The sequence below is a fragment of the Lepidochelys kempii genome, chromosome 21 (genome assembly GCF_965140285.1).
Source record: "Lepidochelys kempii isolate rLepKem1 chromosome 21, rLepKem1.hap1, whole genome shotgun sequence".
In the NCBI taxonomy this organism is placed as follows: Eukaryota; Metazoa; Chordata; order Testudines; family Cheloniidae; genus Lepidochelys; species Lepidochelys kempii.
The window spans coordinates 10,679,808-10,706,093 of record NC_136400.1 but is presented as its reverse complement, the minus strand read 5'-3'; the positions used below and the strand labels follow the sequence as shown (position 1 = coordinate 10,706,093).

Sequence of the window (26,286 nt, the reverse complement as noted above, 5' to 3'; positions counted from 1 at the left end):
CTGCTCCAAAAACACAAGCCTGTACCATCTGAGATCTCTTAGATTGTACCATGTGGTCCACCCAGTCACTAGATACCAACATCATGCATTTATATACACAACTAGTGCATTACAGTCCCCTGTGCCAGTACCCTACTTTCCCTTCCCATCACCCCAGCCCCCCCTTGTTTGGTCCTCACAATATTTAATCCTGCGGATCACTAGCAAGACCTCCACACAGTCATGATATATGGAGTAGCAGATCTCCTTAAATAGATGGTGTTTATTAGAGAAAACTGCAACAGACATGAACAGGCTTCCACACTGCTTAAGCTCCAGCTCAGTCTGTGTTGTTTACTAGAATCTGCATTCCATGGGGCGCTCTAGCCAGCACATGGTGACCTCTAGTGGCTTCCATATATAATTGCACATAAACACGTAACAGAGACCACAGAGAACCTCTGCTAATGAGGCTTCCTTGTTGAAAACTCAAATAAACCCTTTAGTTTTACCCACTGGTTAAACTCAAAACATCACACAGACAAATTGTGGTGATGACCCCAGTGCCTGCGACTTGGCTATATGGGATCCAAATACTTCATTTGTTAGTTAAATATATGAACTCAAGAAGAAATGCTAATTTGCTCCATGCTGTTGCCTTTTAGTTACTTGGTGGTTCCCAGCAGGATCTTCATTAAGAGCTTTAGAAATTAGAAACAAACAATTGTCTTAAGGAACAAGTGAAAAATGGTCCTTGCCAGATAGTTTGTCTTGGATTTAGGCTTTGTAAAATGATACCGTTTTGTTGGGCTTTAATATTACATAGAAACATTTGAATTACTTTAACTGAAAACTGGGTGTACGTATACGTATGTACACTACGGCATTGGGTTAGCCTACAAGCAGCAGAGAGGAAGGATGAGCTTTGTGGTTAAAACACTGGATTGGGACTCAGTAGGTCTAGGTTCAATTCCTAGCTCTGCCACAGCCTCCGTGAGCAAGTTATTTGGGGCTGGACTTTCAAAAGAGTGGAGTATGCCAGGTGCTAAGCAAGTGGAAATCTGGCCCTAAATCTTTGTACCTGTTCCCCATCTTTAAAATGGGGCTAATATTTCCTTTCTCCCACCCTCTGTCTGTTTTGTCCACTTAGACTGGAAACTCTTCAATCAGGGACTGTCTCACGATGTGTACGTACAGAACCTAGCGAGATGAGGTCCTGATGTCATTTGTGTGGCCTCTAGATGCTACTGTAATACAAACAATACCGAAAGCAAGTGAAGTTGACTAGAAACAAAGGCGAAACTGATCAGCTGAGTTTAATGGTTCAACTGAGTGGGGCGCAGAAAACAGGCAAACAGCACAACCGGTTAAAAAGTCCATTGGCCTCTTTGAACACTCAAACACTCTTGGTAACACAGGGCAGGGTGAAAGTCACTACGGCACTCTGGAAACCTGTACCTGTAGCTCTAAACGTGATTTTTATCCTGTTTAAATACAGGCTGTCTCAGAAAGAAACCAGCCGGCGTATTCATGAATAAAACCCACTTCCAACTCATGCTGTACAGGTGCAAACATACAACATGGGTTAACCTCCACCGTGTGGGCACGCACTCCTGTGTTTCTTGTCGCTCTGTCAACAGATGGAAAGGCATCCGTGGGTGAGATAATGATACTAACAAGGGTGGTGGCAGGGTTTGTAGGCACCCAGAAGATGCTCAACAGTGAAGGATTTTGACTAGGGATAGGCTGATTCACATTAAAGTAGCAGCAGCTCCGTTCTCCATCGAAAATTCAAACTGACTCACCTAAGGGTGGGAAAGGTTGGGTCAGTCCTTGCTATTTCCCCTGCTCCCTGCTGCTGCACTTCCTGGTTCTTGTGGGACTTCTTGACGCAGTGTCGCAGACCCTGGAGATTCCCATCAAACACCTGGGTCCAATCACTCCGTCAAGTCGGGGGGCGGGGGGGAGGGACAAATGCAGAGGTCTGGGCTGGAATCTGCCGTGACTGTGGCACAGAGAGGCAATGCCAACCCTGAGAAGGGGATAAGCTTTTGTGAGCTACAGCTGAGCTGTAGCTCGCGAAAGCTCATGCTCAGATAAATTGGTTCGTCTCTAAGGTGCCACAAGTCCTCCTTTTCTTTTTGCGAATACAGACTAACACGGCTGCTACTCTGAACCCTGAGAAGGGGAGTCACTGGCAACCAGTGCAGAGGCCTCTGCTGGGAGCAGGGCTTGTAGCCATCCGCCCTGGGCTTATGGCCTAGGGAGCACCGAGTCATGCCAGAGTTGGCCGTCCAGCCTTCCTAGACGTTAGGCTGTGCCCATGGCCCTGCTGTACACCCATCTCTTGGCTTGCTGTCCAGGACTCCTCTGGGTTCTGGGATTCCTGGTGGGCTTTCCCCTCATCACTGTTCCACTGACTACTGGAACCCTAGCTCCAGCTCTTAGCACCCCTCCCTTGGGAGGAGTATCACTATGGTTCACAGCTGCTTTACTCTGAGTGACCTGCCTGGTAAAACAGGTAAGCTGGAATTATAGCCCTGTTCCCTTCCTCACTTCCCATGGCCACCCTGTCTGTTTGGCTCCCCACATACTGGTGCTGTGTATCAGGTGACCTGGAGCCCAAGCCCATTGAGGGCCATGGACTCTGGATCAGGAACAGTTAGGGGCTCATCTAAACCCACAAGAGGTTTGCTCAGCACTGGCTTTGGCCCTCCATTTTCATATTTCAGTGTGGGACTCTTCAGTCTTACGGCATTATCCACAGCCTAATGAAAGCAATGGGCTGTGATGCAGGTCCTTTAGGAGCAAGGAGATGCACTGCCCGTTCTAGTCTCCCCAAAGACTCTCGTGGTGAGAGACTGCCCATGCCAGCATCTCTGCCTTTCTGAGAACTCCCCGCCTGGGCTCACGAAGCCAGGGAAGAGCTATGTGTCAGCGGTTCCATCATGCTGGCTGACAGCTGGCAAATGAGCTAAATGGCCCTATGTGTAGTGACTTCCACAAGACGAAACCTAAATCTGAGCAGTGAAATGGCACGAGCAATGGGAGGGGGAGAGAGCCCAACAAGGCAGCGGAGAATAAAACAGGGAAAGAGGAAGATGGAGGCTGGGAGTTAAAGGATAAATCAACCCCACTGTCCCATTCTCCCTCCCCACCTCTGGCCATCTGCTTCTAGTGCTCAGAGCCTGCTCTGAAGCTGCCAGGCTGAGCAGAGAGCCATGGGCTTCAATGTGGGGTAGAAACAGCTCACAGTACCCTGTGCACGGAGTCAGTAGTGAGCCCCCTGCCCCAGCATGATGCTGTGCTGCTCGGAGTTCATTCTGAACCCAGGGCTCCACAAAGTCCTAGAGGATGCTGAACTGCTGGAGGTGTCTCAAAAACAAATCCTGGCCCCTTGTCTCTATGCCATTTTCAAGAGCAGGGTTAACCTGGCATCCTGGTCCCCTTCCAGTGTGTTCAATGATCTACATTCTCCCTCCAGTTTCAAATGGGCAGATCATTCTTGGCCCCTCCCTATGCACTGTTGTGTGGTGTTGCTGTGTCCTGTTAAACAGCTGCTGTGCCCCACCCCAGAGGTGGGTGACAGATTCCTACATGTATGGTCATTCCTGCAGCTGATCGTCTCTAAGTCTATGGGAATTCTGTGCGTACAACAATTTCAGGATTGGGATTGCGGTTGCCCAGGTCCCTGGGGATCCTTCTGGTGAAGGGTGCTCTATGAATACAAAGGGGTTTATAACAAGCTGGCTGAGTCATCCTATCCTTTTAGCAGGCGTTGATCGTGTTGGGAAAAGATTTAGTGGGTCGGCTGACACAGAGGCAGGTGGCTCTATATGCCACTTGTATATAAGGCAGATAGAAGAGGGTCTCTGAGAGAGGGGACCTAGGATGTGGGCTGAGTAACCTCAAGAGAGAAGCAACCAAGCCTGGGTGAAGGTCTGAGCAGAGCTTTTCCGTCTAACTGCTAATTAAGCCAAAGCCTAGGAAGGAGGTGAGTTTGGACGCTATGTACCATGAAGGATTTGCTTTGGAGCAGGTTGGGAAAGGGACCTGCTCACAGTTGTATCCTTGGGACCCAACCTGCTCCTTTTGGAGTTAATGGAAAAACTTCTCCTACCTTCAATAAAGGCAGGATTTGGCCCTGTTATTACTATACGTGCACACCAGTGAAAACTGTCCCAATGTTAGGGGCAGGGCGGGGGAGAAGCAGGGTGTGGAAATCCACTTAGGTACCATGCATTTCTCTGAAGAGAGTTCACATAGTGAGAATATATAGGGCCAGATTCTGGGGTGGTGCAAATCACCATCGTTCCACAGAAGTCAATGGAGCTAGGCTGACTTACACCATGTGTCCCTTGGAAGCTATGCAGATGTCAGCAAAGAGCAATGAAAACAAGCCTGATTTACAAGGCACTGAATGTGGGAGACTTGGCAAAGGTTGGGCTTTGTTCTCCAGGCCAGGGCTCTCGGTTTGATTAGCTAAATGAAAAACCTAGAGGGAGGGGGGGCAGAGTTATAACCACTGGAGTGATCAACATGGACTGACAAGGAAGGGGCTTGAGGTGCAGCTTTTCTGTTAATGGGATTAATTCACGAGCATCCCCAGAGCATCCCTTCTCCCCTATCACCCTAAGTGAATTTCAATGGCCAGACTGCGGCTGGTTTCTTTGGTGTGGTTTTCCTTTTTATGCCGGTGAAAGCCTGGAGGGTCGGATTCTCCCATCACAGAACCAGGTACAGCATGGGCAGCATCAGGGCACGCTTCCCCAGTGCGGCCTTGCCAATGCACTTTGACTTGAAAGGGATCACCAGGGGCAATCTGCTGAAACTGCTGACAAAGAGGCTAATTAAAGTTAAATGAACCCACGGCAGTCTGATAGGACCCACTAGAATTGCACCAAGGAGCATGTCTTCATCATGGGAACTTCATTGTGTCCCTATCCCAGGTGATCACTTTCATGATGGCAGGGTTTGTGAGGCACAGAGAATTCCCTAAGCTATAGCACTCTCTAAAGAGATTTCCAGCTGTTTCCATGAGATCCATGTACCCTAGTTCCAGGTGGGAGGATTGTGACATTAAATCTCGTGTTTGTGCATTCACATACACCCACCCCACACTCTGCATCACTGGAAGCAATGCCACAAGCTCAGCATGGTAACAACAAGAATTTTCTTAAACTCCTGGAGGCCACAAAACATTTTTACTTTTTGCACACTCTAAAAGAAAATCCATCTTCTCCTTGCTCTCCCCGGGGTTAAGCATTATTGTTGAGAACACAGGAGACCTACCACCGCTTTCTTCCAGGGACCTCAGAGCTCTTTGCAATCTTTCCATAAATGTGCATGGCACTTCACAGATCAAAGAAAGACAAGGTCTCTGTCCAGAGGAACTTACAGTCTAAGTGATGATGAGATGCACCAGAGATGTGCACAGACACTCGGGGTGAGGGCTGCAGAGAAATGAAGTAGTATTGCCAAACCCAAACATGAGTCAGGCCCCCCAAAAATGAGACCAACTTAAAAATCACAAGATTTAGGAAAACAAACATGTGGTTTCTGGTTATTTGTCTTCTGGTTTCTGAGACTTTAAGGGTCATGTTTTCAAGCTTTTCTCAGCAACCAGGAGGGCTAAACACTTACTTTTCATTGTAAAATAAGCTAAGAGTTTCAAGAAATCATATGACTCCAGCAGCTGGGGGTTTTAAATCAATCACCAAATACCGTGAAACTTGTGATAAAATTGAGAGTTGGCAACACTGTGGTGGTTCTGGATGTATAATAGTAATACCTAGCTCTTGTACTGCACTTTTTTCGTTAGTAAATCTCAAAGCACTTTACAAAGTATCAGTTTCCTCGTTTTCCAGATAGGAAAACTGAGGCACGGAGATGGGACTTGCTCAAGGTCACCCAGCAGGTTAGTGGCAGACCAAGGGATAGAGCGCAGGTCTCCTGAGGCCCCGTCCAATGCTTTATCCACTAGGCCACATTATCACAGCTTGGAGTTTCTCTTTTTACCTTCCTTCATGCACACAGACTCAGAGGGTTTGGTGTCCCCACCAGGAAAGTGTGCCTGACTCTGCTCTCGCTGCCCCCCAGTGGAAACCTGTGGCCTCACTCCTCATTTACACCAGCGTAAGGGTGAGGGGAATCAGGCCCACCATTTCAAAGAGAGATTGGAGGCACAGCAGATCAAGTCAGGAAGGGGAGGTGGGTGCCCAGGAGCAGGGGGACAGGTGGAAGATGGTGCTGAGGTGGGTGGAAGGAGAATACTGCGGGGTGGTTAATTTAGCTGCTTTTCTGTGGAGTGAAAGGATTGAATGGGGAGTCGAAGGAGACGAGGTCAGGGAGTGAGAAGGGGATGCATTCTGTTGGGCGTTGCAGGTTAGGACAAGGGCCATGGTGATTGGAAAGCAGCGTAAGGATTTGAGATGGGGCTGGAAGTTGTCAGAACTGCCTTCCAGATGGGCTGGGGTTGGGAAAGCCAGGGCAGGCAGGAGGCTGCAGTAGTGGAGATGAAAGACAGATCAGGGCTTGGACTAGGGTTTTGTTTGACAAAGCCTGGGCAGGACGGGATTTTGTGTAGGAATCTGGTGCTGATGGTGTTAGTGTGGGAGGGAAAGGGGGGGAAAGGTGAAGAGTGCTGTGAGTCTGAAGGAACAGGGATGATAGTAGCTTTGCTAGTAGAGATGGGGAAGGAGGGGCAGGTTTAGGGGCCAGGGTTCGGTTAATCCTCACAAACCCCTGTGACAGAGGGAAGTATCTCTGTGTTATAGATGGGGAAACTGAGGCACTGAGCAGTGACATGACTGGCCCGTGGTCACACAGCGAGTCAGTGGCAGGGCGAGAAGCAGCTTGAGAGGATCCCAGCTTGCTCTCACCACCCTTCCAGACCCGTGAATTGGAGCCCGGAGACCCTCCTCTGTAAGCACCTGGCCTATTCCCTCCTCTCTAGGATGCCGCAGTCAGGACAGGCCCCCCGTTCCGATTAGTCCATCCCAGGGCTCTCCCTTCTCTGTGTGGCGCGGGAATGAACATGGTCACTGTAATGGGGACCTTCCATTTGTTCAGCTTCAGTGCAGCCGGCTGAACACCCAGGGCCTTCTGGGTAACACTGTGTCCTGCCCTCTGGGCTTCACACCAGCTCCGCTTCCCAGATGTGGCCTCTTGCTCCCTGGGCCAGCCTGGCAAGGGCTGGGAAGTGCTGTTGGCAGAGCCAGCCCGCTCTGCCCTGGCAGGGGACCTCACTACTCATTGCAACCCCTGCTGGCTGCTTGAGGGGTGACGACCAGCTCAGAGAGGGCGGCTACCAAACCTTCCTTGGCCAGAGGCTGCTGGCTGGGATGGGTTCAGAGAGGATTGAGGGGCATGGTTAAAAGGAAGGCAGGGTGCAGGAAGAGCTGTAAGGGATGAAGGTAACTGCGGGGGGGGGGTATGTGTGGAAATGAAGGAGGGATGTGTCTTCTACAGAAGATAGTGCAGCGAGAGCCTGAGTAGAGAGATCAGTATCACAGCAAAATATTTATCATTATAATTGGGAATACCAGCCACTGCACCACCCACCCTCAGGGAGAGAAACCAGGAGCCCTCCGAGCATCTTCCTACCAGGTGCCAGACCAGATCCCCCCTCCCCAGGGCTGCAAGCTGCTCCATCTCCTCTTAGGACCCGCTCTCTCCCATCCCTTCCCCGGGAACACGCTTTTGGGAAGCTGAGCGGGGCGGGGGGGGGGGGATCTGACCTTAGCAGGTTTCCTTGCCCACCCCTTCCCCCGCGATGCCTGAACCGCAGCCTGGCCACCGCTCCTGTGATGCAGGTAGAAACTGGCAGGTGGGAACCAGGCGCGTGGCTCCCTCCAGCCGCAGGGAGCGGGAGGGCGACGGAGATGCAGCATCCCTTTTGCAAAACTATCACCCACGCGGGGAGGTCGCTGCAGGCGAAAGGCCAAGCCTTGCCCCCTCCAATCTCCAGTTTGGGGGGAGGGGGGGAGGAGGAGAAAGGTGCCCAGCTGTAGCACAGCGGGTCCTGCCTGCACGGGGACAGCTCCCCCCCCCCCCCCCGCCCCGAGTCCCGCCTGCAGCGAGCACCGCAGGGATCTTTGCTCCCCGGCCAGCAGCCCGGCGCGCAGGGGGCGGGCGGTGCATTTCCCTGCCGGCGGCCAGGCGCTTACCTGGGGCGTCCCCGTCGGTGCACAGAGCAGCCGCCCCCCGCTGACAGGTGCAAGGCGGGAAGCAAGGCCGGGCGCGAGGCTCCTGCGTCCGCCGGCGGAGCTCGCAATGAAGCAGCCGCGCCAGGACTGCGGGCGAGGCGCGCGCTCCCTGCCGCCTCCCGCAGCCGCCCACCTCCTCCTGCCGCTGGTTTCCATGGCAACTGGGTAATGCTCAGCACCTCCACCCCCCCCCTCCCCGACCCCCCCCCGTGGGCACCGGTGCCATCCGCCGTGCGTCCTTGGGCACTGTCACGCGAGCCGCGGAGACCCGCACACTGGCGGGCGTGCACTCGCGTGTGACCCTCCTGCTCACACCCGCCCACGCCTGTGTGAAGTGTACGCTCACATGAGCACGGGCCGGTGCACAGCCCTCATGCCTGCACCGGTGAGCGTGTCTGTATGACCAGGCTCGCCCTGCCCCCGCCCCCACGCGTCACTTTCACACTCACCTGGGCCTGCGTGTGCAGACACGGGGGTTACAAATGAAACGCGCGCTCAGGCAATCACAGCGACAAATGGAGGGGGATGGAACGCGGGGTTCCCACCTGTTTGGGTTCATTGGGCTGCACTAATCAGCTGAATGTTCCAGCCCTGGAAAGGAAGGGATGAATGGCTCCCCGGGTATGGCCAGGCACTCTGCACATTTCCCTTTATGCAGCTCTACCCATGCACCTCCTTGAACAGCTGGACAGAGGGGGAGCTCTGCCTGTGCACATTATTCGTGACCCGTGCTCCCCCCTGACATTCTGGCTGCCCTACTCAACGTCTGTCCTGAGCTGCTGTACCAGTCCTGGGCCTGCACGGCCCTACGAATGCCACCTTAATGCTGACTCTCAGCATCCTCTGCTATTCCAGCCATGGGCCTATTCTGCCCAGAGACTGCCGGCTTTGCCCAGTTATCCCAGAGGGCATCGTAGTTCTTGTGATCTAGCCAAAGGCTCGCGGAGGGCTAGGCTGAGACCCACCAAATGCCTTTCACCTGTGACCGAAGGCATTTTAACAAATGGCTCCATGGAGAAAGCACAGTGAACTGATCCAGTGCCTCGTCTGACCCCTGGTCATCACTTTATTTCATGATCCTCATGGTGCATCAGCATTGCTAAATATATATGCAATCAGCCTTAAAAAGCGGGGAGCTTGGACCTCACACCAGTGAGACAATTTAGAAACCCTGCTGTGTTCCTCAGCATTTTGGGAGCACCCCAACTCTGCCTGACCGTGGCTGTTAGCGTTAAGACCTAGTCAACGGCTTCTGCGGTTGGAAGGCACTGCAACATCAGGTTAGTTTTGTACCAGACGCACGTTCTCCAGGGAGAGTGCAGGCATTGCTCGTGCCCTATTTACAGTCGGTGCTGGGAATCCCAAGTGCACATGTGCTAGGCACCAGGCAATAGGGCTGAACAGGCATCTGGGCTCCTTGTTTAATGCTGGTAGGCCAGAACTCTCTTCTCGCCAGAGAGCTCGCTCAGTGACAATCTGCCCTGCTTCTGTGTCTGGCTTGCAGTTCTAATCAGATCTTGCCGGGAAGGGAGCAGAGAGGGATAAACTCTCTCCAGGGGTAGGGATTCCATCTTAAAGTCTTCCATGTGGGAAGCCAGATGAGTGGAAATGGAGCATCAAGTGGTGCATCCTCACTGTTAGCGGGTGACATCCCCTCTGCCTGTTCCTTCCTTTGGGGCTACCCAGATTGGAGCGAAAGGGCCAGGGGCAATATTTGGAGAGGGAGCCTCCCTCAATAAATAAAATCCACTTTAAACAGAGTTGGGCCTGGAGCCAAGCTTCCCCAAAGTGCAGGGGTGTCCAAGTTGAGGGCCTGTCTCCAATCCTGTCTGGAGACTGGGTGCTGAGTGCATTGGGGCTGCATTTCTTTAGATTACTGGAACAGGTGCCAGAGAAAACCATGTTCCTTTCTTCCCTGAATTGTTCTGCAGGGATTTTTCCCTCACCAGCCTAGAGAAGCTTAATATACAGTCACTGGGGAACCCCAGAGCCCTGTGACTGAGGATCCTCAACGTGCTTGTTTCTCTCTTTACCTTCAATCCCCATTGTGCCCTCCCTCCAAAGCACGTAGGAAAGACAGGAATGGGTTCTGTGCCACTGGGGTTTGCATCTAGCAGAGCTATTAGATCCCAGCATTACATCCCATCAGAATGGCCGCATGGACCACCTAGCATGAATTCTGTTCCCAGGAGAGCCAACGTCCCAGGGGCAGCATTCCTGGCATACCCTTAGAACCCTCCACTCCCTGTAGTGCATGCTCTCTCTTGGTTTCTCCAAGCAGATCCAGCATGGTTCCTGTTACAGTGTAAAAAGAAAAGGAGGACTTGTGGCACCTTAGAGACTAACCAATTTATTTGAGCATAAGCTTTCGTGAGCTACAGCTCACTTCATCGGAAAGCTTATGCTCAAATAAATTGGTTAGTCTCTAAGGTGCCACAAGTCCTCCTTTTCTTTTTGCAAATACAGACTAACACGGCTGCTATTCTGAAACCTGTTACAGTGTAGATTGTAAATAGGGATCATATCACCTACTGCATGGGAATCAGCAGCCAGGCTGCAGGAGGAGCCTTATTCAGTGGGCAGCCCTGTGTTTGCTGCAGATATAAAGACCCATCAGATGCCTTTAAAGCGCTGCTGAGGGAGACCCAAACCGGAGCCATCCTTTCGGAGAATCTGATGCAGCCTCATCACTGATGTCACCTATCTGCGTTAAGGCATGCTAATGTATGCAGGAAACAACAGCCCCTCCTGTGAATAACCTGGTACATGTGCCAGAGGAAGCAACACTGGTTCCTCTTCCCCAGGCCCAGGCAGGTGAAAAGGGGCCTGCATAGCTCAGGGGATTGGTAATAGGCTAGAGAAAATTTTGTCTCTTTAAATCGCAAGTGTGAATCCAGATCAAGCTGGTATTGAGGAAATTTTATGACCATCTGATCACTGCTTGGTAGCCTGTGTGAAGTGAGGTTGGTGGTTCTGAGTCCTGATCCCAATGCACTGGTGCCCCGATCATCACATCCGGTCCTCTAGCCAGTCTCTGAGATGATGGTGATGAGCTCTAGAGATGGTTCCTTCAGGCCAGCACACGAGCAGGGGGTGCCGCTGGGGAAGCTTGCCCTGCTGCTGCGCATCCAGGAATGTCAAGCCAGCCCACTTCACCAGCCAAAGGAGAGGGGCCCACAGAGGGGCCGAGAGGCACAAAAGAGAAGCAAGGAGACTCAGCCAGAAGCCTACAGAATCCATCTTCCAAACAAGGAGCCAGTACACCAGGCTGGGATTGGGCCATAGGGGCTAACCCTAGTGGCAGGGTGAATCCTGGCGAGAGGGGCTGAGACCCATGCAGGGAAGATATTCTGCTGCAGACAGGAGCTGGGACAATGTCCCCTCTGCTCTAAAGCTGCTTTAATGCCTCTCTCTCATGTTCCTGCCTGGCTAACGGGAGGTATGGAGGAAATTAAAGCCAGTAAGAGGCTGGCCTTTTAGGCTGAGCAATAGAACCTGCCATAATGAAGCTGTTCAGAGGGCCGGGGTTGTTTTGTTGTTCAGGAGCTTTAAGATCAAGCTGCCCTAAGAACATAAACCGGGTCCTGTGTGGCTCCTTTCTCAATCGCAGTCTCATCTTTCTTCCGAAGAGCACATTTGACTTCCTAATGAGCGGTCCTCTCTGTCTTCAGCACCCTTCAGCTGGCCTGCTGCTTCCCACCCTCCTTATTTCAGCTGAGACACTCAGGCTGTCATCCACTCAACATACACAAAACACCAAACGCAGACAAGCCGGTGTCCTTGACTTGCACTTGCCCCCGGCTGCTACTCTCCTCCCCAGAGGTGGTTGCATTTCAGCAGCACTCGGCATATAGCGAATCTCAAGTTGAGGATCTTTCAGGATGAAAGGTGCTTTAGAAATGTAAAATGCCATTATTCCAAGGAATCTGTTTAGCTTAGGGTTTTATACTGTTGCCCATAACTATTGCTGTCCAGATACTACAGTGAAGTCCCTGGTGGGCATGAGGTGATGTTGCAAACTTGACAGCGTGTGGGTTCAATTACAGATCTGGGTTAGAGACCCAAGGTTAGCGAGATTTAACAAATTCTTTAACAAACTCCACCAGGTTCTATTTGCCTCTCCCGCCGTCACCAGCCATGGAGATTCTGAAATGAGAAGTTATCGGCCAGTTCGAGACAGGAGGCAAAGTAGAATGGAGTTCCCTTGCCCATAGGTGGGTTGCTTAGGCCGGCAAATGCTCCGTTGGATCAGCAGAGCCAGAAGATCTGAGACGAAGGTACAAGACAAAGAGCAGTGCTGGGCAGAAGAGGCTACGTGTATATCATCACTTTCCTGGGGAATGTCACTGCTCAGGCCACGCAGGGTTTGCTCGGAGCTTTCTCCTCACTGATTGGATCCTCAGTCCACCTCCCTGTGCTATACTCTTCGTATTCACTCTCCATGTCTCCACTGGGAACTGTCAGGCCTAGGGGCTGCACACCTCCCTGCCATTGGGCCATACAGCTGCCACTTCGTTCCACAGCCTCTGGCTTGGGAGACTGCACCTTGCTGTTGGGTGACTCCGGCTTCATGGATTTAACCTTCTGTGGGGAGGAGGACCGAGGGTTGGCAGCAGAAGTCTGTCACCTCGTCAGGAAGCAGGAGGAGAACTTAGGGTTGGGTGATGAGTCTTCTCAGAGCAGACTTTCCTCTCCTGGGTATTGCTGTGGCCCAGTTCCCTTCTCCCAGAGGATGCCTTCCCAGTCTACAACCCTTGGCACATGCTTGTGGTAGGACCCGAGACTGGCTTAGGAGGAGCTGCTGCAGGGGAGGCGTGAGGTGTGTTGGCAGATCTGTTGGGGAGGGGATTCTGGAACTGGCCTTGCAGGGGCGCTGCAGCTCAAGACAGACAGCAAAGAACTGTATGGGACGCCTTCACTACACCTGTTTTATTGTATGAGTAAATCCTGGTGTCCACACAGGCAGGGGTCCAGCACTGCCATAATCCCAGAGTTTTGGCAACTTGCAAAAGCTCAGGCAAAACTAGCTGCTCCTAGGGGTGCTCAGGTTACGAACATATGGCTGGCTGGGGCAAGGGCTGCCACATAAAGGAACCTACTTAATGAAGGTGGAATTCAGGCACCAAAGGGGTGGGGATGGGTTTGTTTTGTTTGCCAACAGTGACTCACCCACAACTTCCTTGTTAGCCCTGTCACTGGGTCAGCTTCCCAAGAAGACAGGATAGGAGAGGGGGAGGGGGAGGTTCATACTCCAGCTTCTGAGACCCGTGTAGCCCACAGGGAACGCCAGCCCAGTGGCAGGCCCTGATCTGTAAGGCAACCCCCAGTTTAACATTGGTGGTCAGGCTCTGCTGGCTGTCTGGGTGCATGGATCAGGGAGGGAAGAAGGGAAGGAGTGATGAGGACACCAAATAATGAACCTTGCATGGTCTCTCTAACACCCATCTGATTTATTCTTCAAACGTGCCATCCTAGACTGTCTAAGAGATGCATGATCTGGACATCAGTGACAGATGATCTGGGCTGACTCTTTTCCCATCTCTGCTACCCTCAGCTCTGGCTCCCATTTGATCCTGCAGGCAGGAGACAAGAGAACACAGCCCAGAGCTTGCCATAAATCCAAGGGCGAAGGCTGCGCAAGCTCTGTACTGCACCCAGGCCAGGGGCAGATCACGCTTGTGGGTGACTCTCGGGCCCCTTGGGTCATTCTGGGACTTTGCTGCCCTTCTCCCCCAGCCCCCTCCATCTTCCAGCCAAGGATGTGCACAGCCAGCCAGCTGCCAATCCCAAGAGCCCTCTCCCTCTTGCAGCAAAAATGCAAACGCAGGGCTATTTGCATCTCTAATTAGGAACAGTGGATAATTGGGCCCGCTGCAGCGATTACTCAGAAAGCGAGCCATTGTGAAGGGCTCCGGCTCGGCTCCGGCACTGTGCAGGTGCTGCCAGAAGCCTGGCTCCCACCAAAACAATCTGCCTTTTGTTTGCTAATAACCGGCCCTAAAGGCATCCTCCAGAGCTCCTTCCGGGGAAGGGGCACGGCCTGGGACATAAAGGACTCGATTTTTCTGGCAATCTGGCTGGCTGCACAATGCTCTGTGGAATGCTCTGTGTTTGTGAGGGCTGGAAAAGAAACTCCCTTATTGCCCAAGATCTCAGCTCTGCTACCGATTCCCGCTGGGGGGGCCCTAGGCTCAGGTTCTGTTGGCCTGGGCCTTGTGCAGTGATGTCCACCAGAATGGCAGCGTTTTGCACACACTTTGTAGTGGTGAAAATGATTGCCTAAGGTGCAGGGCAATGGTGAACTGAGCCCTTGGTTTGCAAACTGCTTGCTTCTTAAGGGGTCAGGTTGACAAAGGTATTTAGCACCTAAAGATGCAAGTTGGTGCCTCGTGGCCAAAGCAGGTTAGGGGCCTGACTCCCATTTGAAGTTTGCATGTGTTTCTTTACAGCAAAAGTTTTTTGTTTTTTGTTTTAATCCTTTGAATGCAAAATTAGCACAGAGAAATTAATCACAGAAGCAGCAGGGCATTCTCAGTTAACCTTAACTCTGCCCTCTCACCCCCATCTCCTATCTGCTTTCTATAACAGGCTGCCACTCTTGCCCTGTCAAACTTAATTGTGCCCTCAGTAATAATACGTAGCACTTCTATGGGTGCTTTCAAGCTGTAGATCAGCAAGCATAGGGGGAGAAATATAGGCACCGAGGTAAAGGAACTCACCAGGCATCAGACAGTGTAGCAGGGCTAGAGATGGGTTTCCTGACTTCTGGGTTTATGCACTATCCACTAGACTGCACTGCTGCCCCAGCCTGCCCACTCCCATTTCCACACAAACATAAACTCTCTCCCTTTACCCATGCTGTATAATACTCAGATCGGATGCTCCTGGGGCCAGGGACTGTATTTTTGTACAGCGCCTAGCACAATGGGGTCCTGGTCCATGACTGGGACACCTATGCAGTACCACAATACAAATAAATCATAATTAATAACTTTCACCTCCCCTCCTGGCCCATATATGGCAATTGAGCAACAGGCAAACAGGATGGGGGAAGATAGGGGTGTCTGTCCTATGTATGAGGATGGGCAGGATACCTTGCTGTTGAGTTGCGATTATAATGAAAGTTTTTAGCACATTTTATAGCATCTCTCTTCCAAGGATCTCTAAGCACTTAGCAGTTTAGTCTCATAACTCCCTTGTGAAACAAGTGAGGGATATAGAAGGCACTTCATTCCCCACCGAAATGCAGCCACCTCTGGGGTGGGATGCAAATGCTTTTTAACCACATATAGCAATACAGATCGCCAGTTTAGCACATGCAGTGAGATCATGCTGTCCATTATGGGAAGCAGAGCGGGATGGCCTGAACTGGAATTTGAGTGGCATGCTGGGATTAGCACTCGTACTCCTGCAGAAAGTGCCACGGGATCGTTAATGATCACGGGCAGTCACGACACCGTTTTATGTGCTGTCCAAAAGCAGCTCCGAGCACCAGGCTGACCTAGGTCAGTACCGATCCAAAGAGGCAAGGGGCTGGCAGATTCGCCAATGCCTGTCTTATAGCGCCACGGTCCTGCCCTCCCACAAAGCAACAGGTTCCAGCCTCACTTTGCAAAAAATGCTGCCAACATGGCTGCAGTCAGACTTTTCAGCTTGAAGTTCCCTGTGAACTAAGGCCCCGCTGCCACTGGCAGAAGCGAGGGGGGGAGAAAACTCAAGGAAGGCAAATATCCCTGCGTGTTGGGACGCAGAGGGGTGCTGAGGGACAGTGCTAACATTTCAGCTGTCAAAGCCCGGGTTAGATCACACGTGCAATGAGTTTGGAAGTCTCAGTCTGGAGCGAGATTGTAAGCATTATCTCCCCAGTACCACAAACCATCCGGCCCTGGCATCCCACGGCCTGTGTGTCATAGTGGCTGACGGGAATAAAATGAACTCCATCACGCTCCGGCAGCGTTTATACTTGCAAAGCGCAGAATGCCAGTGCAGTGCAGATCCTCGCAGCACCCGTCAATGAGACAATGGGCCCTGCGTATACAAGGCCTTACAGCTGGGTACAGCTTCTCCTGTGTTCCGAAGGGACTCTTGGTCAAATGCCTGGGCCAAAATCCAGGCCCCTCATGTTAGTGATGTTAGGAAGCAAGATTTGTTCCAGAGCCCCTTGTGTTATTACAGGCTTTCCCCAGAGGACTAAGGCTAAGCATTGCTGAAAGTGGCCTCTGATTTTGGGTGCTGGTTTTGAGTGCCCAACGTGAGGCACTTTGGGCATGGTTCTCAGAGGCAGCATGGGGCGCTCACAGTTCCTCTTGATGCCCAGTGGAGTTAGGTGCTTGGTACTTCTGAAATTCGGGTACAAAGGCCCAGAGCTGGGAATGCCGAGCTGGGGATGCTTGCAGGCCTGGGCATAGTTGTGGGGGAATGGAAGCCTCGGGCAGACGTGGAATTTGCACACCCCCACCACGTGTGGCCGCATTGGCCTGGCTGGCTCTGCCCCCCGCCCCCCAATATAGAAGTCAAACTACACCTATGCTTGCAGGTCAGGCTTGATGAGCTTATTTCAGGGCAATGGGCCTCCCCCCTGATCTGAAAGGACCAACGCTAGAGGGCAGGTCAATCCCTTTCCTTGATCTGTCTGCTGAGACTGCCAACAAAGAGGTCAGTCAGTCCCGAAGGCAGAGACTTGTTTAGCCGTGGGAACTTTTGTCCCACTCAGAGCTGGACAGAGACTCCCCAAACTTCTTTCCCACAGGCCACCAAGCAGTCGCATGCTGGGCTTGACTGCCGCAGCTGATCCAGAGCTGCGATTTCTTTTCACGAAGGAAAGGAAAGCGGCACAGGACAGAGGGACACGCACGGCGGGCAGTTCGTTCCAGTTTGAAGAACTCCCCAGTTCAGCATGGGAATCACAGGTCTGCTTTTCAGCTCGTTCTTCTCTACCCTCTCTCTCATGTAGGGTCCCTGCCGGTCTCCGGATACCAAGCGAGCGGAGGAGGTGGTGCCTCGGCAACAGTAACCACGAGACCTCTCCATGTCCCACCGCTCCCCTGGCGCACGGGGCAGGTTGCTATTTATGATGCATGCTTTGTGCAGTCCCGGCAGCACGCTGGCCACCAAGCTGCTTGGCTGCTCTAAGCCACGCACCTATTGCAGGTGAAGTGGGAGGCACAGTCAGTACCCGGCGCGGACAGCACAGTGATCACGGGTGCGTGGAGGAGTCAGCGTAGAGGAATTTGTCCAGCCGCCTGCCTGTGCTGTATCAGCTCTGTGGGCAGGGGACTCTGATTTTCAGGGCTGCTAATCTGGCCCATTTCCTAAGTGCTTAGAATCATAGAATCATAGAATCACAGAATATCAGGGTTGGAAGGGACCTCAGGAGGTCATCTAGTCCAACCCCCTGCTCAAAAGCAGGACCAATCCCCAATTAAATCATCCCAGCCAGGACTTTGTCAAGCCTGACCTTAAAAACTTCTAAGGAAGGAGATTCTACCACCTCCCTAGGTAACGCATTCCAGTGTTTCACCACCCTCCTAGTGAAAAAGTTTTTCCTAATATCCAACCTAAACCTCCCCCACTGCAACTTGAGACCATTACTCCTTGTCCTGTCCTCTTCTACCACTGAGAATAGTCTAGAACCATCCTCTCTGGAACCACCTCTCAGGTAGTTGAAAGCAGCTATCAAATCCCCCCTCATTCTTCTCTTCTGCAGACTAAACAATCCCATTTCCCTCAGCCTCTCCTCAAAAGTCATGTGTTCCAGACCCCTAATCATTTTTGTTGTTCTTCGCTGGACTCTTTCCAATTTATCCACATCCTTCTTGTAGTGTGGGGCCCAAAACTGGACACAGTACTCCAGATGAGGCCTCACCAATGTCGAATAGAGGAGGATGATCACATCCCTCGATCTGCTCGCTATGCCCCTACTTATACATCCCAAAATGCCATTGGCCTCATCCTGCCCTCAGCAAAGCTTCCATTGGCTTGAATGGGGCAGGAAAAAGGCCTTACTTTTGCACACTCCAAACCCTGGTTGTCTGCTGTGTGGCAATGCAGGTCGCCGGGTTGGTCGGGAAAGAGTTTCCTTCCAGACTGGGACAAGCCAACTCCCGGCTCTGCCTGCATCGCTCACACCTGACCTTACAGCGTGGCAAAGGAGCACTTAGCATCCTGCGAAGCTGCTGAAATATGGCTCTGTTCACTGAGACATACAGGGGGTGCTGCACCGCGCACCTTTCTGAGGAGCAGAGAACCTCGCTCGGTTGCTCCCAGATCTGTGTCCATGGCATGCCTGGGCCCTGTGCTGCACATGTCATGCCTTTCCCAGCTAGCATGGTTCACTAGCCACCTTTCCACACATAGGAGAAACCTAAAGGTAGCCTATGCTGCCGGAGAATTGGTTAGTGATTCCTCTCACACCCAGATGCCCTTAGGGCTTTCGGAGAGCACTGCTGGGCTGAAAACTCTGCTACAAGATGCTAAGCATGCAAGGGTCATGCTTCTTGGAGTGAAAATTGAGCCTTTCTTTCTTCTTCCGGGCCTGACTGTGTTATTTAAAGGGGCACAGCACCAAACTACTGGAGCACCTTGATCTCCGTGCCTGACCCTTGTATTGGCACACAACAGCTGTCGTAAGCATTTCACAAATGGCAGTTGTATTTGCTGGTTGCAACACCTGGGACAAAGTCTTTAGATTAGATCTGGTGCAGACAGTGCTGTCTACAAAGTTTTCTTCCTAGTTTGCACATGGAGCTAGGTGCATTCCAGTTGCCCTGGCTCAGCCAGTTCTCCCAGCTCCGTCCTACAATGCCTTGCCTTCCACCTGGAAACTACATCGGATCCCTTGTGCTAAGCCAGCGTTTCTCAACCTTTTTGATACAAGGGACTAGCCTGCTACCTTCCTAAACGGAGTCAGGGAGATCTCAGGGACCGGTGCCAGTCCCCAGACTGGCCCTTGAGAAACACTGCTGCGAAGCAACATCAGGTGCTGTGGGAGAGGATCTTCAGGAGTCTGAAAATGCACTGGGAACAGCCATGGCTGGCAGGTGCATGGTGTGTGGATGGGCCAAAATGATTCTGTGAGGGGACGAGCTGGAGAGGTTCAGGAACCAGCCACTTAGGGCCATCAATGTCTCAGCAGCGGTTTCCACCTAGGGCTAAATTCAGACCTGGTGCAATTCCAGGCTCTTAGTGTAGACACATCTTCTCTGTGTCTTTCTCATTCTCTTTATCCCTCTGCTGCTCTCCCCCTATCATAGAATCGAATCATAGAATATCAGGGTTGGAAGGGACCCCTGAAGGTCATCTAGTCCAACCCCCTGCTCGAAGCAGGACCAATTCCCAGTTAAATCATCCCAGCCAGGGCTTTGTCAAGCCTGACCTTAAAAACCTCTAAGGAAGGAGATTCTACCACCTCCCTAGGTAACGCATTCCAGTGTTTCACCACCCTCTTAGTGAAAAAGTTTTTCCTAATATCCAATCTAAACCTCCCCCACTGCAACTTGAGACCATTACTCCTCGTTCTGTCATCTGCTACCATTGAGAACAGTCTAGAGCCATCCTCTTTGGAACCCCCTTTCAGGTAGTTGAAAGCAGCTATCAAATCCCCCCTCATTCTTCTCTTCTGCAGGCTAAACAATCCCAGCTCCCTCAGTATCTCCTCATAAGTCATGTGTTCTAGACCCCTAATCATTTTTGTTGCCCTTCGCTGGACTCTCTCCAATTTATCCACATCCTTCTTGTAGTGTGGGGCCCAAAACTGGACACAGTACTCCAGATGAGGCCTCACCAATGTCGAATAGAGGGGAACGATCACGTCCCTCGATCTGCTCGCTATGCCCCTACTTATACATCCCAAAATGCCATTGGCCTTCTTGGCAACAAGGGCACACTGCTGACTCATATCCAGCTTCTCGTCCACTGTCACCCCTAGGTCCTTTTCCGCAAATTTGCTGAGAGTGCAATCCACACCATCCTCCAGATCATTTATGAAGATATTGAACAAAACCGGCCCCAGGACCGACCTTTGGGGCACTCCACTTGATACCAGCTGCCAACTAGACATGGAGCCATTGATCACTACCTGTTGAGCCCGACAATCTAGCCAGCTTTCTACCCACCTTATAGTGCATTCATCCAACCCATACTTCCTTAACTTGCTGACAAGAATACTGTGGGAGACCGTGTCAAAAGCTTTGCTAAAGTCAAGAAACAATACATCCACTGCTTTCCCTTCATCCACAGAACCAGTAATCTCATCATAAAAGGTGATTAGATTAGTCAGGCATGACCTTCCCTTGGTGAATCCATGCTGGCTGTTCCTGATCACTTTCCTCTCATGCAAGTGCATCAGGATTGATTCTTTGAGGACCTGCTCCCTACCTTTCTCTCTTCTTCTGTTACTCACTCATTCTTTCTCTCTCACACACGAAGCTAACTGATAGTTTCCCACAATTCACAGCAACCACCTGGCCTGCATTTCACAATGCTTTTACTATTAAGTCTATCCTGCCTCCCTGGGCAGCTTTCATCAGCACTAGCCACCTATTAATCACCAGTCCTCCAGGAAACAAGGCACATGAAAAAGATCAGGTGGGCTGGCCTGACTCGGTGTGACAGGCACCTGTCAACTGGAGGCGACAGCTCAGATAAGGGACAGGAAGGTCCCAGCCCAGCAAGGTGGTCAGCACCATTTCACCAGGCAGCTGCTATGGCTGAGCTGAAGATCTTGTTGCTTTAATCTGCCTCTGAGGTCTCTTCTTGCTCCCTTTTCCAGTTCCCAGCCATGGCGCTGCCTCAGCAAGCCATCTCCTCGGGCAGCAGGGAGGTGGGGCCTGAATCGGCTGTCCCAGAGGGCTGTGTTCACTGAAGCTACACTTAGATGGATCCAGTGCCTGGAAACTCAGATGAAGGCAACGTAAATGGGGAGTGACTGCTATTTCAGACAACACTGCATCCTGCCTGTCTCTGCCCAGCTCCACTGAATTTCCCTGCACAAAACCCATTTGCCTGGAGTCTGCGTGCAAGTGAAGGAAGCACGGCCCACGGGTTAGGGCAATTGCCTAGGTTTGGGGAGACCCAGTTTATAGGCCCCCTGTGTGACCTTGGGCAAGTCATTCAGTCTCTGTGCCTCAGTTCCCGATCTGTACTGTGCAGACAATAGCCCTGCTCTGCTTGCAGGGGTTAGGAGCATAATTATACTAAAAGCTGGGAGGTGCGCAGGTATTCCAGCGATGGGGCCAGGTAAGTACCAGAGGTAGAGAGGCTGTGCATTTCAACCAGGACGACTCGGCAAAGTCGTAACCCCAAAGGCCAGTCCAGGTAACGTCCTCAGACACCACCAGCATCTCTCTATTTGAGAGCTATCACATTTCTATAGCCGCAACGGTAGCATCAATAACAGAGCACATGGATAATCTTTGCCATGAATAGGTGGAAGTGACAGGCATTCGTGAAGCAAAGTAGCTAAAGGAGTGTGTGCAGGTGCCTTTCCCAACCCGCGTCAAGTACAAACTCACCCCCTGCCTGGGCTTTGGCTTTATTCGTGAAGAAAGTAACAGTAATAGAATACCAAGATCAGCCCAGACCTTCTCCCCAAGCCTGCCTGCTCCCAGGGCTCCTCCATGAGGATGGCTCAGCCCGCACCCTAGATCCTGCTCTCTCCTCAGAGAGCCACACCCACCTCCCTTGTATCCACTGAGGTAACTACCCGCAATAGTGAGTCAGTAGAACCTGCTTAGCCCTTTCCCAATAGGCATGTTATCTGGGAAGGGTATTGCAGGCGATCACTGCCAGCCTCTTACAAACAGGACAGAGCAGGTGATTGGGAAGCACCGTGTGTGGCCAGTGACTCGGAGAATGTAAAGGCCTAGCAGCACTGCCATGGGCCCGCGAGCCCCCAGCACAGTGGCACAGAGAGCTCTCCTCACTCCGCACACCTGCTGTGTGTGCACGGAGAGACCCTGACGACTCCTCTACCGGCTCCAGCTCCACACAGATATCCCAGATCAAACGCTGTGGCGGTGTGAAGGGAGAGCGAGTGATAATGGCTCCCCTTGGTTACACCTGCCACGGAGGACAGCTGCTAATCCTACCCGCACTTGCAGCCTGTGTGTGTCAAGCATGAGTCAATGGCACAGAGCTGGGATATGTGATACAGGCCCAGTGAGAGCCCATGGATACTAAGCAGCAGGCAGTAATGCACCCTGGAGTCTCTGATCCAGGCTGCAGCCTGGACACGGAGCCTAATGTGTCACTGGAGAAGCCAGTTCAGATTACAGCCAGAGCCTGCACCAGCATTCAGCTAACATGTCTAGGCCGTAGAGTCTCTCGACAACAATTGTCAGGGGATGGGCTTTTCTGACATAGGAAACGGAGATCGAATACCAAAGCCAGTCTAGGGAGACCAGCCAGCCAAAGACAGCCTGTCACGGGAGCCTGGGATGATCATACCTGCTGCAGCTGCCTAGGGTGAGGAGTGATGGAGACTTTCTGCTGATCTCTTTTGTGTCATCTCCCTCCACCGCTGGCACAGCTGGGGAGTTTCCTAGTCTATTGGGTTGTTTAATGTCTTCCAGTTGTTTGCCTCAGCAGAGCTGTTCTACTCTGGATATTTCAATTCTGCTCACTTAACTGCAGTGCTTAACTTGTGATGAAAGAGATGCCAGGGCTCAAGCAATTTTTTTACATTTATAATGCATGCAGCAAGCCCAGAGGTGCCGGGGCTCTGACCTGCCAACCCTAGAGGTGGCAGGGCTCAGCTCTGTCAAGCCCTGGCCCAAACTAAGCACTGCTGCACCATCCGTAAGAGATCAAAGACACTGAGCCTGACTCCCATCTCATGCCTATTCTTCCTCCAGTGTAACCCCAGTGACTCCAGAGGAGTTACTGGTGGTTTGCACTCGTGAGAGAGAGAGCACAGTTCAACCCACTGGGTCCAGGCCTCAAACTCAGGCTGCAGAGAAAGGTGCCTAAATTCTCCATTTAGAGTCTCAAATGCTTCAAAATACCAGTCCGAATCCAGATTTTGGGAGGGGCTAATTTTAGGCTCCCAAAACCCTTAGTATGGGACTTTCTGTCTGATTCAGAAATCAGGGGCCCAATTCAATGGTCTCTTACACCTAGTGCCAGAACCTCAGTTCAGGTTGAATCCCCTCTGTGTGGCTCCAGCTTCATGCAATCTACTTCCTCCAATCCACATAAGGGGCAGGCCAGGGAAGGGACAGAGCATCAAACGAATGCAAGCAGGGCTGGATTGTGGCAATGCTGAGCTGGTGGAATGGGCTCTTCAAGCTAGCAGAATTTAGTGCAGCCCTGGGGCTTCACTAATGTATATTAAGGGCCGGTTTAGCCTCTGGGCAGCCCCAGAATCCTGGGATGCAGAAAGGTGGCGCAACTGAGCATTAAGCCCCAGGTTTATAATTTGCACCAGGGTGTAAGTGGCAAGTAGTGTAGCTTGAGCTGATCTGGCATGAAGCAGGCATGCAAAACAAGTGCAGACCAGATGCCAACAAGGCCTAACGCAAACTGAAGAACTTTCACAATCTATATACTCATCACCATCAGTACTGTTTGTTTCCTGTGTGCTTCACTGAGCTGTGACAGGGACCCCAGCCTGGTCAGTTTCACGTTTTTGTTTCTAGTCTGTTTCCTATGTTCTGTGTGACCCCATCAGATATGGCTGGGAATGTAAATTGGCAGCAACCTGAGAGTGAGCGTGCCAGATTCTGGAATGCTCAGGGGTGCCTACTTCCTAACTGCAGAACAGCTGATCACAAAACGGGGCCAGCTTTTCGCCTCTGAGATGGCTCCCAGGAGAAGGTTGAGAGCAAACCCTAATCACAGCCATCCAAAAAGGTGGGGGTTGGATGCCACCCGTACAGTACTATGGACCAAAGGTCCTATGCAAAACGGCCCCATAACAAGTGCATGTGTCTGCTGCAAGATCAGCATTTGGGTGCACCTGTATCCCGGCCAGCAACAGCCCCTTCCCCTGGAATAATCTGAGCAAGGGCTGTGTGCATGGGCTGTTGATGGATCAGGGGCATAGTCACATAAACAGGCAGATCCTTCCCCATGATCCCATGTTCTGCCCTTCTGCTCTTGTCACGGTGGGTCTCTGCAGGGGAAGCCATAATAGGGACAGTCCCATCCCATCCTTGAGTCCCTGAGGTTGGTGTGTGGGGTTTTCTAACCAGCACCTTCCAGAATTTGACAGTAGGTAACATTTTACAGGCTCCATGTGTGATTCATGGTGCATAATATACAGTCCAGTGTTCTGACCACACACTATATAATACTGTCCATGGTAAATATTACATACTACATACGCTCTCTACTCCTTCTACAATCATTACAGGCCTGATGCTGCCAGGCGCTGAGGGCATACAGCTCCTACTGAAGTCCTGCAAGTGTCTTATAGATGTAGCCCCTATGACAACATATCCCTCACTGTCATTTTCTGTCTTTGGCCCCTTTATTGAAGTGTTACAATGTTCCATATCTATCTGAGCCTTGGGGCCTTAGATCATTCTCAGGCCAGCAAAGACTCTGGGAGGCCACAAAGGAGGTAAGGTAAATGGCCTCTGAGCTGAGCAGCCCCAAGCAATTTCAGACAACAGAGCAGGAAATCCCCTGATGCACAGGCGTGTGTACTGTCCACTCACCTGCGTGGACAGGAATGAAATGCCAGCTGCCCCATGATTAGGAGCAGGACCTGACCCCATGTAATGGGTCTCCGCAGCCACCTGACACCAGCCCATCCCAGTGGAAAGTTACCGGCCTCCCTTCGCCTCCTCTCTCCCTTCCCAGGCGTTTGCTAGGGCGAGCGGCAGAGCAGGTCGACTGGAGGAATGTGCGAGCCACACACACCCCGTCAATCCTGGCCCCTCATCCCAGCCAAGATTAGCGTGGCATGACAGTGTAGTCACCGGTTAAAAAGCCTGACATGCAGCCCCAAACCCTGGTCCTATCCCGCTGCCCACAAGGGATCAGAGCGCAGCCCATGACGTACCTGTGAGGAGTGACAGCGGGGACCATGGGAGGCTGGTGGAAAGGCAAGGTCCCAGCACCTGTCAGGCAGAAGGCCCTGCAGGCTGGCTGCCTCCCCTGCCGTATAGGATCCAGCTGCCAGGGACGCCTACTGGGTCCTTCTCACGCTCTGCACATTGGCAGGAAGGTCACAGCAGATGGGGAGGAGGGGGGGGGTAAAGATCAGCTCGGAGATTAGAGCGGCATTTTTAGCCAGCCAATCCCCGCCTGGGCCGTGCATGATGACTCGCCCGGCAGCACAAGGTGAAAACAGGACTGCAGAAAAGGCAGTGAATAAGCTTCCAGCCGCGCTCTGCCTTCCCTGGGTGGGACGGTCCCCTCTCCTTCCCTTCTCTCCCTCTCACATCCAGTTCCCTTTCACTATCTGTCTCTCTCACTTTCTCTCTCCTTCCTGCTGCTCCCTTTTCCCTTTCCCTCGCTCTTTGTCCTCACATACTTTTACTTTCCTTTTTTCCCCATCGTGCTCCCCGCATTTCCTCACTCACACTCTCCTTCCCCATCACTGTCTCGCCTTTCCCCTCCCGTTCCCTGATTCCCCATTACCCCACTCTGCTCTCTCTCCCATGCTCATCACCCCCCCGTCTCTCGCTCCCTTCCCATGGTCAGAGGCTCAGCTCCCAGACCAGAGGAAGCCTCCCTCCAGTCCCCTCTGTGCAGGCAGAGGGAGAATGGGTGGGACGTGGCCACCCCTTCCAATTCCACTCATTCTGCTGGTCTAGAACTTGGGACCCCAAACATTTGCTGTCATTCCTCATCCTTAAGGCTGGCCCTCTTAGCCCCACTACATTGCTTTCCGAGCCATGCACAGGTCTCTCCCTTGCTTACAGAGATTTCCCTGTTCCTGGGGCTACTGTAATATATACAGTGTAAATCGACCCTTTTCCCCCTTAGTGCTACTCTGCCTTGTAGGGGTGGTGGATACAGAGCCAGAGAGCAGCTCTCACCCTCCCTTCATCCCCTGGGGTCAGACCTCGCTCTGTCACACCCGGAATTGGCGAATTGGCGTTATCTCCCTTGCATCAGTGTCAGTTGTTTGGGTCAGGAATTCTGGACCATG

The 26,286-nt window shown here is 52.1% G+C and overlaps 1 protein-coding gene across 5 annotated transcripts in view; it reads right to left on the bottom strand.

The window, feature by feature from the left end:
* PACSIN1 (protein kinase C and casein kinase substrate in neurons 1) overlaps nt 1–25,336 on the bottom strand; it is a 60,527-nt gene extending 35,191 nt beyond the window's left edge. The window contains exons 1-2 of one of the 5 annotated variants that reach the window (XM_073319467.2): nt 8,148–8,352; nt 1,785–7,468 (exon numbers count right to left, since the gene is read on the bottom strand). The gene's annotated coding sequence lies outside the window, so the exon portion shown is untranslated. Of the gene's footprint in view, nt 1–1,784; nt 7,469–8,147; nt 8,353–25,191 lie in introns of those variants that run through there. The other 4 variants (XM_073319463.2, XM_073319465.2, XM_073319466.2 and 1 more) reach the window with 4 other exon arrangements.
* Nucleotides 25,337–26,286: the final 950 nt, after the last annotated feature.